This window comes from Cyprinodon variegatus, unplaced genomic scaffold (genome assembly GCF_000732505.1).
Source record: "Cyprinodon variegatus isolate N-32 unplaced genomic scaffold, C_variegatus-1.0 Scaffold591, whole genome shotgun sequence".
Lineage (NCBI taxonomy): Eukaryota > Metazoa > Chordata > Actinopteri > Cyprinodontiformes > Cyprinodontidae > Cyprinodon > Cyprinodon variegatus.
In genome coordinates this window covers 53,154-65,467 of record NW_015151044.1, presented here as the reverse complement: position 1 = coordinate 65,467, position 12,314 = coordinate 53,154, and the positions used below count along the sequence as shown (strand labels likewise).

At 38.7% G+C, this 12,314-nt stretch overlaps 1 protein-coding gene across 2 annotated transcripts in view; it reads right to left on the bottom strand.

Moving 5' to 3' along the window:
* Positions 1-8,017, bottom strand: part of zbtb46 (zinc finger and BTB domain containing 46) — a 92,097-nt gene extending 84,080 nt beyond the window's left edge. Inside the window, exon 1 of one of the 2 annotated variants that reach the window (XM_015392446.1) lies at positions 7,787-8,017. The gene's annotated coding sequence lies outside the window, so the exon portion shown is untranslated. The remainder of the gene's footprint in view (positions 1-7,786) is intronic. The other variant, XM_015392447.1, reaches the window with a different exon arrangement.
* Between the last annotated feature and the right edge of the window lie 4,297 nt (positions 8,018-12,314).

Genomic DNA, 12,314 nt, shown 5'->3' with positions numbered 1-12,314 from the left:
CTTCTTATTTTCTGTCTCATGTAAATTAAGACCTCTGCTTCTCAGCAGGCTTAGCATTAATACAGAATCGTTTCTCATTATACATTTATTATGATTAAATCTAATTGATAATACAGTAATATCCAAAACATTTTTGTTCTGCATATAAAAAAATACATTTAAGCAGGTATTAAACATACCTGCTTTTTATCTGTCTGATGTTATATCCTGATTTTAAAAGTTCTGTCTTACCTTGAAATCATTATCTATAGAAATAAACACTAAAAAACATCGTTCAGAGAATGAAGTTAATGAAATAAATGGATTTTTCAATCACATTTCACCTTATCAAATGTGTCTGCACAAAGGCAGATTTTCTAAAACGTTACTTTTTCTCCTTTTCCTGTGTAAAAAAACCAACATTTGCATCGGAGTGTAAAGCTTTTTATTCTGAAGGTTTTATAAAACATATATTTATATTTTCTCTTACTCAGTTCTCGTTATTAAAAACTATTTTGTTAAGCTGGGTACAAAAATATCAGGTCATTTCTTTCTTAAAAAAATCAAACAAGCTTTTGATTCTTGACAAAGTAATAGATCTTAACAGTCATCCACAACCACAGGAAGTCACTTTACTCTGGTGTGCTTTCTGTTCATGTGTAGTTAGATCATGATAATTAAATTAACCTAAGAGCAATGGGTGTTTTCACCATTACTTTGTGAGACCAGGAGGTCTATGAATTAGACATATACTGTTCAAAACTGAACCTTAAAATCACTGGAAATATAATCAGAGATGGATAGTTACTAGTTACATTGATTTAATTACATTTAGTTAAGTATTTAAAAAAAATTACTTTTAGGAGTACGGTAGATGCATTTTACTGTACTTTTATTTAGTAATGTTCTTGTTAAGAGTATCTCTACTCTTATTTGAGTAAATGTTCTTGTTATCGACCATGAGTAACAGAGATCAGGTGAAAACCCAGACAGTAGATAAGATGTCTGTCCTTTCCTAACATATATCAGTCAACTACTTTAACGATTGGTTCAATAAATTTAGGCTGTGACGTTTGATGTAAAATTTGTTTTTGCACAAAGTTGTTATCATGTTATTGATTTATATAATTCCTTTTATTGTATACTGTAGATATTTTACAAAGTACATTTTATACGCTTGAGTATACTAATGTTACTCAAACTTTGGTAAAATTTCTGGGTACCTTATACACCTCTGATTATGATTAATTTCTCCTTTTATTCATACATCTATTTCTCCTTGTTTACCATGTTTCAGACTCAGGGTGTGTTACCTGCTTAAGCCTTATTATATGAGAGTTTCTGACCTGTGATCAGACCAAGATGCCTGTAAATTACACAAGTAAATCAAGATTATTTGTTGAAGTCAAATAGCTGTTTTTCCTTGCCACAGCCTATGAATACATAATAAAAAAGGTACTTTAACCAAGTTTCAAGGCATGAACTGAGGGAAGACAAAGCTACAAAAATAAGAAATGGTGCATGGTGAAAATGGCCAGCGCCGATTTATCAAATAATTGCAAGATTTGTGCAAAATAATTACTGTGATTACACTAATTGCTGCAGTTGCAAAAGGTGGAAAATTTATAAGAATGGCTTGAAGATACTATGCAACTGATGCCAATAGATAGCTTTACATTATGATGTGAAGATGGGATAGCAGTAGGAGAGAAAGCCCCCTGCTCCACATTCCAGAAGAAAAAAGAAAAACACACACCCTGCAGTAAACACACAAAACCCACATCTGTTTTCTAAGGAATGTGCAATCTAAAATGTGTTTTGCAATATTGACAACTCAGAAAAAAAAGGTAAGAAAAGAAACTAAAATGAAGTTTATATATATATATTTTTTTAACAATTCATTTTAGTGCTCAACACTGAAATGAATTGTTGGTTCTAGAACGAAATAAAAATGAATGCAGCTTAAAATCATAATTTCTTACAAGAGGTGGTGGCATACTAAGAAAGAAACAGAAGGGAGCGGCATTAATATCATCACGCCTGTTATTTTTTATGGATGAGTACAAACATAAAACACACATACATAAAAAGCTATGAAATATTCATATGCATGTGAACAGGAAGGCAGGTTGATAGAGATTACATCTGTATATCCAGTCTGGAGGGGAGGAAGGGGGAAATTATCTTAAAGACTCACCTGCTCTCTCTGCTGGGAGGGAGGGGCATGTCAGATAGGTGAATAAACACACACATTCCCCAGAGCCCCCGTGTAACCCCATGGTGATTAGAAACACCTGTATTCAGTGCTGCACAATGAGCTATAGCAGCAGTTAAGCCTTGGGAGTTATTGAACGGGTGGGGGAGGGAGAGGGTTTAGACCCTGGGGGTTAACATGTGTCACAAAACAAATACCTGAAACACAACGGACAGACAGAGTTGTTGGGAAGCTCCAGAGGGATGCAGCGTGTCTCGTAAGACGAGTGTAAATGGTTCATTTTACAGAGTGTTAGTCAAACAGGTGTTCTCATTAACAAGTGAGCCATAAGGTTTGATCCAGAAGAGTGCGGACAGACACACGGAGGTGAACACAGGGTGTTTTTACCGAAACAAAAGCGTCTTTGTAGAGATTTTATCTGATTTCGTTGTTTTGTGGATTAGATGTGGTGTCCTAAAAATACAATACAATACAATTCAAACAAAATTTGATTTGTTTTCTATGATAAAAATCACTATTAAATACTTTTTAGAGCAGTGAATTGTGTTTACAATAGTTTGATTGGGTTTCGCATAGTTTTTGTTCAACTATGGTTTTCTTTTTTTCATTTCTTCAAAACAGGCCAGATGTATAAAGTTAAATTAAATAACACAGTAAAACTCAATTAATCAATTGTTTGAACCATACTACATTTTGGTGTCTAGTAAAGATATTTATATATATTTGATACAGTTCTTAGATTCAATTTGTTTAAAAACCTGTATATTTTTTTCCACAGATATGCAATAGTTTTTCTTAGTCTATCAAATAAAATCTAGTGAAATACATTAAATTCTGATGTGAAAAGATGTGAGGCTTTGACTTCATGGAGTGACTGAATTTATCTGTGCAGTGACAGCTCTGCAACCCCCAGGTTTGCGTGGCTGAAGGCCGACTAACCTGCAACCACACAGTTCAGTTTACGACCTGCATGGGATCACTGAGCACCACCTACACAAAACCCAGCTCACACAGTGAGAGGCAGGTGTCAAGCTTCAAACCTGTCAACTGATGAAACCAAGCCCCTCCGTCTCTTTTCACTAAGCGCCTTTCCTTCAACGTCACCACACCACCGCTGCTTCCCACAAACTTCACACCGTTTGTGTGGACAAAGTCCACCGTAACTATTTCCATCCACTCTCAACAAACAACACATTCAGCTTTGGCTTCAACGATACAAAAAGAGATCAAAGTGGCTAATATCACTAAATCAACTTCAAAAGTCCTTTCGTGGTGGATAAGGCAAGAGCAGAGCGCTTCTTGCTCTGAAACACCATGAACACACGTGCAGCTAATATTTTTTTCCCCTTTTTTTGGCCGTTCTCGCCCACACTCCTCCTCCACTCATCCTTGAAGCTGTTATCTTGGTGGGAGCTGCATATCTTCTTCGTGGAACACACAGATGGACGTGCAGACACAGATGCACACACATACACCACTGTTCTCCTCTAAGAGGACAGTAAAACACAACCCCACCTGGGAGAGATACCTCTAAGGAGTGGCAAAGTGTGTGTGTCTGTGTGTGTGAGTGTGTGTGTGTGTGTGTGTGTGTGTGGGGGGGGGGGGTTAAAGAAAGAAACAAAGCACTTTGAAAGATGTTTGGTGACAGCGTGCCAAGAGAGTTTAGTTGTTCTAATACTATTTGGATTCTAAGCATTTAAAGCAGATAATTGAGCTTTATCCCGCTTATGACAACACGCACGTACATACACACCCTCAAAGGGGACTGCACGGGTAAAAAAGCCGATTGTAATTGAATAACAGAATAAAGGACTTTGGAGGGTTTATCATATCAAGTGCCAACCCTTAACTCAGTAGTTGGAAGGACAAAACAACCAGACAAATCCACAGAGGGCTAAGACAATTTGGAAAAATGGCTTGATGGTCTCCTAATCCCGGAGATCTAGTTAGCAACTGTCCAACAAAAGGAAAAGGCCTACATCTTACAGCCGTACACTGGTTACGGCTGCCAAAAGAGTGCACGTTAAATCTCTGAAGAGGAAAAAAAACAGTGCAGTGGAACAGCCCAGATGCCTCAGAATAACTGGAAACCTATTTACAGAACAAGGAGGGGAAAACTTCCCAGGGTCTTATGCACAAATATACAAAGTATCTTAAAAATCCAAGAATAAATCAGTTCACCGCAGTTTAAATAAATGTATANTAAGCTTTTCCTTCATTTATCACACTGTGTCTTTTCTGATTGGTCACTCTAAACACAGGGTCTATAATTTTGCAACAGACAGCTATCCCCACCTATGAAGGATATTTTTCTTTTTTTTCTTTTAGACCAGGCTTACAGCCAAAAGGAGCATATAACAAGAGAAAATGGCCCAACCAGAGAAAATTGCCTTTAGTCTAAACTGGAAATAGAAGAAAGGTAAAAGTCAGAAAGGAATAGACACCTTATCAATGAAGGACATGTATTTTGTCAGCATTATATCATTCATGGGATAACCAGGGTGGATGAAAGGTTTTTGTGATGTCTGTTGATCAATTTGAAGGCAGAAAGGTAGAGCTATGTGTTTAAAAAAAAGTGCTAACAGTGATAGTTTTGTCTATTCTGACTACCGTAAATAAAACGGTAAAATATTGGTTGTCTGTACTGCAGTTAAGACATTACAGGTTAAGATACCAAGTTGTTTTGTTGCTTTTACACCACTATAACCATTTGACACAATTTACTCATATCTCTGTATCTTAGGATTATATGTATAGACATATATCTATTATATATATTTTTTTTCTTTTATCACATGGCCATGTAGAAATAAATTGCTGAAAGAGTACTTGGTAACTTAAGACATCCCATTGGGTTTTTCACAACAGGTTAGCAGGTTCCAGTGTAGTAGTCAAATAAAAAAATTTTACCAACCAAATACAAAGAATGTCTTAAAATAAACCAAATAAAGAAGCGGTTTATGAGAAAGTCTTATTCACCAAAGGTTATCATCATCTTTTTAAAAGGTACTGTATGATACAGTGATGTTTTGAATATAGGAACACAGCTGGGTATTAAGGTAAGGATTTCATACAAAAGCCAGTCACTAAAATTGGGCTAAATATAAAACCTGCTAATTCCTTTAATGACATCAGAAAATAAATATTACATTAGCTCAGCACTTGACCTTACTAGATATATTGGTGGAGGAGTGAGTTTTGGATGATTTTACTGTATATTCCCAAGTTGATGAACCGTCAGAGCTCCATCTTCTGTGTTTAAGCCCAAGTTCGACTCAATAATAGATAGTATCCTGAATGAAGCTAAAACAATAAAATTATTAGAGCGATTACCTTTTCCAAAACTTTACTATAAATCTGTGTATGTTCCTGTTTATATTTTTCTATCCTTTTTCCATGTTTGATTGCACACCACCTTATTTGATGGTAAATGGTAATGGTTATACTGTACTTATATAGTCATTCACACACTGATGGTGATTGATGAATCTAAGGTTTGTATGGCATTGGCTTCCATATAACAGGTAGGTTTGGCCTTAGCACAAGTTGCGTGTCTAGCGATCATCTTGGGATGGATCTAAAAAGCATTTCATGTTTTTAAACCCTTCCTTTTCACATTTTAGCTTCAATGCTTTAGATGAATTTATTGTTGCTCCACTGACCAATCATTTACAGTTGTTCTGAGGTGCGTCTCAGAGCAACTTGTTTTCCAGGTCACAGAGCTTTACGCTCCACGCTGTTCCGCCATTTTTGCAGTTCGATAGCAGAGATACGATAGCCTAGCATCCCAGAAACCAGGGGGCCATGTAATGAATTGTGTGGGTTAAAACACCCAAGACCGGAGCATTTCAACTTGCCCACCTGTAGCCTTCACACCATTGAGCTTTGACAACAAAACTGCTCTGAGAAATAAAAAAGCTTGCGACCTTGTTTAGGTGCTCCACGGGTAACTATTGTGACATTATTTAAATAAATAAAACAACATGACAGGTAATAGAGGAACTGAACTGAAAGAAAAATTGGACTCCAAATGTGTGGATACTGTATTCTATCTAAACTGAATATCCACTAATCCACCAATGTTCCTGAATTCCATGCAGTTTCACATACATTCAAATGTCTGTATTCTAAGACAATTAATACTCTTTGCAGAGGGAATTTAATAAAAGATAATAACAAAAGAGTAAACAAATTTATCATATCAGTTTTGTAGCTTGTGATGCCACCAAGCATTCGCCTGTGAGAAAACGTATTTTTAGGAGCAAATATATCTTTTGATTAACTACCAATTTTCAACATAACAATCAAACAAAACAAAAAAAAGGAAATGTTTGTAACTGCTTTTATAAAAAAAATAAAAAAATAAAAAAAAATAAAATAAAAAAAAACTCTATTTCCTTTAGAAATAAATACATAGTGATAACATCCAACCTAACTATAGTGACTTTAATCTCCGTTAAAAAGCTGGTAACCTAGGTAGACTAAAGCTGAGCATCCACCTGGCTGTTGTTAGGTGACAGCCAGGCGCACTCTGACGTCCACATGCAGCTTTCCAAAGAAGTGGGCTTGTTCCCCCGGTGTCACATGGTAGAAAATGGAGGAAGACGGAACTGACCGGTTGAAGAGGACAGACACAACCAGGAGACGCTCAGAAAGCATTAGACGCGTCTTTTTTAAATCTAATCTAGGATCAGATGATCATCACCCGCTCTAACACTTATTTAAAATAATCTATAGTAATATCAAAAAAATGCGCGAGGGCGCTATATCTGTGAAGTAAATTCCCCCTTTTTTATTTCTGTGTCTTATCTGATGGCTTTGGCGTTGACGCAGCAAAACAAAATGAGAAATTCCCCCTTTTTGAGGTTAATCGCGGTGAAAAATGAGGGGAGGGTTCAACCCCCTCCTCAGTGCGCTTTCATTCTGAATCCCCTCCAGACGTCAACAAAGTGCATCAGTCGTTTTCCCTCCGTGGCACAATCACGATCATGTGTCCACGACAAGTTTGTGCACCCCCCCTCCTTCTCAGCCAAAGTGGAAATCAAAAGTTTCTAAAGATACCAAACTGCTGCCACTACAATTAACACCTTAAATAGATCCACTGATATAAAACTTACATTTAAACATCCATTTAATTTAAAATATGTTTTTTTTATTCAGTTTAATAGACGTTTGTATCAAAGTAGACGTAAGCGGATCATTGGAAAGCATGACAGCTTGTCCAGAATATGGAGACGCGCAGCAGGCGGCTGGCTGTCACGCATAGAACAGGTAGGCGTTCTGCTCCATCGCATACAGATATTCACCCCAGCTCTTAATTAACACGGTGCCAATGGAAACACGCAACAAAAACATAAAGAATAGCCACAGTAGTCAAGAGTTGTATTGTGTCATGCCTTCAACCTGTGCGCAGCGGCAGCAGCCAACTATCAGCTGTGGACGCGGTGGCGGCGTAAGGCAGGAAACTAATTGTTGACATAACAGGAGGAAGGGAAAATATATATATATGTATCCACGGCTCCTGGAGGAAATCTCCAGACTCTGGTGATGTCCTGCTTCGAGTGGTGGTTATAGGGAGGAAGTCAGACATACCTGTTACCCCATGGGGTCTGGGGTGGCCGCCGTGTCGGTCCTTCGGAGTCCAATCTGCTGTGACAGCCCGAGGGAAGGAAGCTGGGGATGTCCAATGCGCCGGGTGCCGTCCCTCCTCTCCTCTGTGCGCTTTTTCTTAAGTGTTATTCCCCGATTTCTCCAACTCCCCTCTCCTCTTCCTCCACCAGCCCCTTGTTCTTTCTTTCTCTCTATCCCTCCCTTGCTTTTTCCGTGTCTTGGTATCAGGAGCCTCCCCCTCCTCTCCCTCCCCCTATGTGCAGGTCTATCTCTCTCTTCCTCTCTCCCTCTGCCCCCCCTTTCACCAAACACATACACACATAGACACTTTCTCTTAGAGTCAGGAAATGAGACAACCTAAACCCCATACACTTTGTGTATCCAGGAATGGATATATCATTTTATATCAGATAAGAATCAGTCATTTTAGACAGAAAAATATGACAGCAGCAACCAGAAAAATAATAGATATGACAATAATACTTTTAATAATAATAACTGAGTCTTGAGAGTATTTTCCAATTTCTGCATCTGTTGCCATAGGACTCCTTAATAACCAGATCTTTACCGTAAATTGCCCCCTCTAGTGGCAATAAATGGAGAATACATTCAATAGAAAAAAAAAGCCCTGCTCTACAATGACAGTTGTTGGAAAACACCTCTCAGGGCCATGTGATTTGCAGCACATAAGGCTTTTTTGGGGTAATTCCATTTTTGCTTGACCTTGTTTTTATCTAGAGAGGGATTTTCATCATAGCGTGTGTTTTGTTTTTTAATTTGATGGGGGGATTTGAAAAAGACACAGTCTTTCATGACTCTTCACACTTCCTGATTATGTTCAATGAAAGGCTCCTCCCTCAATAATGGATCAGCATGGACATAAATTATCATATACTCAAGACATGGAAGGAAACAAGTCCTTATAATTCACTGCTCTAAAAAAAACCAAAGGGAAAACATAAATAACAAAATATAACTTTAATCAAATCAAACTTTTGGGAAATCAAACTGTCCACTAAGGAAGCAACACTGATTGACAAAAAACTTTGCTTGCTGTTGTAAAAAATGTATAGACAACAGCTGGAAATTAACAAAACACCCTCAATAAAGGAGTGACTCTGTAGGTGAGCATTACAGACCACTTCTCAGTACCTATGCTTTCTGGCTGATTTTTCGGTCACTTTTGAATGTTGGTGGTGCTTTCACACTCATGGTAACATGAGACAGACTCTACAACCCACATAAGTGGCTTAGGTAGTGCAGCTCGTCCAGAATGGAGCATCAATGTGAGATGTGGCAAGAAGGTTTGCTGTGTTGGTCAGCAAAGTATCTGTAGGCTGGAGGGGCTACTAGGAGACAGGCCAGTACACCATGATACATGGAGGAGGCCATAGAAGGGCAACAACCCAGCAGCAGGACCAGTACTCCATTTTTGTGCAAGGAGGAACAGGAGGAGCCCTGTGAAATGACCTCAAGCAGGCCACAAATGAGCCGACTCCATGAGAATGGTATGAGGGCTCGACATCCACACATGGGTCTGTGCTCACAGCCCAAAACAGTGTAGGACACTTGTCATTTTGCAGAGAACACGCAACTTCTGCACTTGCACCATGTGCTCTTCAAAGATTAAAGCAGTTTCACACTTAGCACATGTGACAGACGCAAAAGAGTCTGGAAAGCTGCAGAAGGCTGGACCTTTTTGAATCCACAGCCAAAGCTCTTCCGGTCTCCTTATTTTCACAGACCTCAAAGGATCCAGTCCAGAGAGACCGAGGAGGGTGCAGCCTTTAAAATCGAACACACCCCATATGCTGGTGCAGTTGGCCCTGGGTTCGTTCAATCACAGGACAATGCTAGACCTCATGTGGCTGGACTGTGTCAGTAGTTCCTGCAAGATGAAACCATTGAAGCTATGGACTTGCTCGCCTGTTCCCCAGACCTGAATCCGACTGAGCACATCTTGCACATCATGTCTTGATCCATCCATCAATGTCACATTGCACCACAGACTGTCCAGGAGTTGGTGGATGTTTTATTCCAGGTCTGAGAGGCGATCCCTCACGTGACCATCCGCCACCTAATCAGGAGCATGCCCTGATTTTGTAGGGAGGTCCTACAGGCGTGTGGATGCCACATACATGACTGAGTCTCATTTTTACCTGTTTTAAGGACATTACATCACAGTTGGATCAGCTTGTAGTTTATTTTTCCACTTTAATTCTGTGTGACTCCAAATCCAGGCCTCCATTAGTTAATAAGTTTAATTTCCATTGATACCTTGTGTGTGACTTTGTTGTCAGCACATTGAACTTTGAGAATAAAGTACTCAACAGGAATATTTCATTCATTCAGATCTGGGATGTTTTATTTGAGTGTTCCCTTTATTTTTTTCAGCAGTGTATAAACTGTACTTGACTTTAACAAGCCCTTAACATGAACACTCTCCAATGACTTTATTATGTATTTCTTAATAGTAATACCATTGCCAGAGCAACCTTAATACTTTGTATAATAGACGTAAAGGGATGGAACATTTCTTTAAGATTATGTTCTATATTGAAACAATAGCATGCTGTGGTTAAAACTGATTGATAAGACATCCATGATCAAAATCACCTGTTCCACCAAATCTCAATTATCTATGGTGACTTTACTGTCTTGTTCAAGATATCAGTTAGAGATTATTTGAGATTTGTGACTTAAAGTAGCCATGGAGGTTCGATACACTGTAGTCATAAAGCGGTGAACTGATCAGAACCAAACTAAGGGTGGCAGTTGTATTGCAATGGATAGCAGTTGCTATTAGGGAGCCAAAAATGATCTCACAACACATTACATCACTATGACCAGTGTAAACCCTTCACAAAAAACAGGGTAGATCCAGACATTAATGCTATTTACATCTAATTCTTACATTACTATTAAAATGTTGCAGCTGGAATTTAAGACTCAACGGACCAGACATGTTATGTGGAATCCTTTGTTGTTCAGTTTTGGTAAGTCTGTTCCAATTCCAGCTATTATTTACAGGAAGCTATCTGAGATGCTAGTCCTTTTCACTGCTGACCACCTTTTAGGATTTGATGTGTTGTGCTACTCCAAATAACTTGGCTATGATAAGTGGTTAAGTGAGTAACTGTTGCCTGTGTATCATTTCAAATCACTCTGCCTTTTATCCTCTGACCTCTGAAATTAACAATGCATTCTTCCAAACAATTCAGGGCATACTACAGTATGTTAACCTGCATGATCTCACCCTGATGATTTTAGCAACAGCCACCCCGGGGAAGACTGATAGAAATGGGGCAGCCATATAATTGGTGGCATCAGGCCCCTTAAACATCAAAAGCAAGCAAGGCAGCTGAAGTGTTCTGCCCAAATGGTACGACTAAGATGTCCCAGTAGGTTTCTTGAACCAACATCCCACCATGTTACAGGACAAACTTCTACCTCTTGAGTCATCAAATCCAGAAGTCTAGGTGTCTAAATAAAAATTTAAATACATGAAGTGCCTGTAGTGTGTTTGGCTTATCCAGTCTTAGTTTAACATTAACAACCAACCACTTCAATGGGTTGGCATAATACATATACTTTAATACATATTTTTGAAGATTCTGTCATTCAGGTCATGGTCAAGCTTGAAAAGATCAGTTTAGGTAAATGGACGTGAAGTTTTCCAGAAGACGGTAGTAGTAGGAGGGATCAGATCCACCTTTTGTTTCCACTACTTCTTTGTTAGACCTACAATATATCAATCTCATTGCTCCCCACCACTAGTTAATACTGAAGAAACCTCTTGGAGGAGAGGCGAAACATCTTCTAGAAAACCTAATATTTGTCTGAACTGAACTTTTCAAGCCCTACTTGAAAGTATTTTAAATATTTTTAATGTGTCAGTTATATTTAGATCAATACTTTAAAGGGTACCTTAAAGGGGTCATAGAATGATTATATAGAGTATTTGGTGCTGGTCCTTAAGGTCTCTGAATAGGGTGTGTAACATTGGTTGGGCTGAAAATGGCATATTTGCTGTTCTATGAGCCCTAATGCAAGCCTGGTTAAAAGCCGTAGAATCAAACGACAGTTTTTCTTCCTTTTATGGTATGCTCATGACTATTTAGATGAGCTGTGCATTGATTGGTTGGTTTACAATGAGCAAAGCTGCTGAGCAAAGACGCATCATAGCAACAAGCACTCACTCACTGAAACATCAAATTGTTCATATGGTAGGGTGACCAGACGTCCTCTTTTTTCCTGGACATGTTCTACTTTTCATACCTAAAAAAATGTCCGGGGGAATATCAAAATCGTCCGGGATTTTGGTCAGCTATAGTGCAGCACGTAGTCCAAACAGGGAGCCGGCGGGGCACAGAGCGACCGAACCTGACCCGGTTTCCACTTCCTCCATGCAGCCTGGAACACTGCATTTATGCCCGTGGTTCTTGCTAATTTACAATAGAGAAACTGCCTGCTTTGTAATTCTTGTAGAAGTAAACCCAACTGTAGGCTA